The sequence below is a fragment of the Mauremys reevesii genome, linkage group 10 (assembly GCF_016161935.1).
Source record: "Mauremys reevesii isolate NIE-2019 linkage group 10, ASM1616193v1, whole genome shotgun sequence".
Taxonomy (NCBI): Eukaryota; Metazoa; Chordata; order Testudines; family Geoemydidae; genus Mauremys; species Mauremys reevesii.
Genome location: NC_052632.1, coordinates 61,218,266 through 61,221,146, shown reverse-complemented (window position 1 = coordinate 61,221,146; position 2,881 = coordinate 61,218,266).

Sequence of the window (2,881 nt, the reverse complement as noted above, 5' to 3'; positions counted from 1 at the left end):
TGAACGCATCATTCTGCTTCTTTTCAAATACAAAACAAATATTTACTACTTCTGCTTTTTCTAGATCATGATGGACAATTTTACCATCCTTATCTATTTGTCCTGGGCTCATAACTCCACTAAGGCTCACTGGAAGATACACAAACTTAACCCAAGTTTCAGGTTACTACTAAATCCTGAAACCAGGCCCTGGCTTTTGATTTTGTTACAAATGTTTTGCTTAGCTCCAGTTCTGACCAAAAAGGAAGGCAAAATTCTCAGACAAGTTGGGTTAGAAAAGTGTAAAAGATTATGGTTTTAACTTTATCTAGTTATGCAACCAAATTCACACCTAATGTCGGTAAGTACAACCCTGATGGAAGTCAAGGGACTGGCATTCATCTCCACCAGGTCTAAACTTGGCTCATATCTTATTATTCCCACTGGGTATTCTGTCAAACTCTTGTCATTTCACCATTTGCACTTCCACAAATAAGTGTCTGTTTATTATTAGATTTCAGCTAACACAATTGAATTTATCAGTTAGCATGTCTGTAGCCCCTCTTAGCCTCACAGTTAAACATCTGACCTTTACAATTTTTGTACTCGTGCACTATACCGCCTCTTTGGCAGAGGATTGCTTTCCCATAATTGCATCCAGATAGCTCCACTGGTAACCTGAGGTTGATCTTCAGTGATATAAACTGGGGTGTCAAACTGGCCCAATTCCAAGTGCAATATTTAAAAGTAGTGAAAGTTTTTGGATTTTTTCCCCATTAAAATGAGTCAGAAATTCACTTCTAGGAGAACTGCTTAAAAAAAAAATTAGTTGGAGTTCAATGGTGCATAAACTTTTTAGGAAACAGGTCTTAAGTAGCTGTTAAACTCCATTAATACAAAAGCTATATTCTCCAAGGTTCTAACAAACAGAAACTGAATGCTTTGTTGGCCATCTGCCATTAACTAACAGCTGGCAAAGAGTTGATCTTCTAGGCATTTTAGATGTGTTGGCATTGTAATACCAGACAGTGTAACCCCTACCAGATGATCTACAAAATACTTCCTTTTCCAATAGCATCCTACATTTTTACCTGTAAAATCTGAAGGTATTCTAGTATCTGGGTAAGTCATAGCAACTAGATTTGGGCCAGAATCCAAACCCCAGCTAAGCTCCCTGCTCCCATCACAACCTATAGTGTTGCCCTTTTATAAATTGGCAGCTTGATCTAGCAATTACTCCCAAAGCTGAATATTTAATATCGTCATCAATTACCAGAAAATGACTATCTGGATTTGGATCAAGAATGATCATAAGTGTTGAGCCTCCACATCCTAAACTCAAGGAGAAGGAAAAAACAAGCATAGAAAAGAAACAAGGAGCGCTGTGGCACCTTAAAAACTAACAGATTTATTTAGTCTTTAAGGTGCCACCAGACTCCTTGTTGTTTTTGTGGATACAGACTAACACGGCTACCCCCAATATTTGACATCAAATAGAAAAGAAAAGATAATAAAAGCAGTAAATGCGAGCAGGGTACGTGTGGGGCAGAAGCGATAGGTTTTGTTTAGAGAGGCAGTGCTGTCTAGTGGCTAGAGCCATGGATTTGGAAGGAAGAGGTCTATTGCTCACTCTGACACTGACCTGCTGTATGATCTTGGCCAAGTCATTTATTCTCTTTCTTCTCCCTCCCTTTGTCTGCACTCTCTCCTTAGATTGTAAGCAGTTCATGGCAGAGATTGTCCCTCACTATGTGTTTGTACAGTGCCCACCACAATGAGGTTTCAATCTCAGTTGGGATCTCTAGGTGCTACTGTGATACAAATAATAGTAAGTTTCTAAATGGAGCTATAGACAGACTCTCTTGATAGGGCATTCTAGCAAGGTGAATCGCAATGGTGCAAGTACAACTGTACACATCTAGGACATGAGCATTGTTCTATCTATGCCAGTAAATCCTGGAGGAGTTTTACTTTAGAGCGTGTGGATATTACTTCATTTCTAAATGGGGAAAAAAGAACCCAGCTATTAATCTCCATCAAATCCCTGTTCAGCCTTGTCCTCTGAACTGTAAATTAAAGAGGTACATGTACAATCTGGGATATTTTCCAGAATCTCTTTTTAAAGAGCATGATGTATTCTTACTTTACACAGATTGTACCAAGAAGAGCTCTCTGGTTGGTCAAAATGCCATCAGCAGACCTGATGATGCTCCTGGAGTGCATGAGCTTCATGGTGGATAAAAACTGGGGATGGGAAAGCAGGTTTTGCCAGAGTTGCCTGCAACTCACTTCACTGTCCCCACGGCACTACCAAGATCTTCACGCAAATCTCCTCTCTTTCCTCATGGGCATATTTTTCCAAAGATATCAACACAGATGGGCATTGTTGCCTGAAGGCAAGCTCACGATGGCTTGATCAAAACTTGCCATCCATTCCAGAGAACTAAATGCAACGGGTGCTCTGTGTGTTTACACTAGTACTAGCATAATTTTCGCTTTCACAGATGCCTCTTTTGTACTGTGGACTGTTTCAGCAACTTGTATATGTTCTGTTCCATAAGATATACATGCCTACCTGGGAGCCAGAGAGAAGGAGGATCATGAGGTGACAACTGATGACGTGACAGCTGGCACATCATTTATGAAAACATCCTTGCAAAAAAATCTAGGCGTAGTGTGGAGACATAGTGCCAATCAATTCTACCCCTAAGATATGGATCAGAGAAATGTTGCCACCACATTCTTCCCTGTCCTTTATATTTTACTCATTCTGGAACCTGTAGAGAGATAAGAAGTAGATTTCTAATAAAGTGACATCTGTTTTGCTTCAAAATCAGGTTCCAGTGGTGTGTGTGCTTGACAGGTGACTAAATTTCTGCTGAACAACGTACTAAAATGCCTG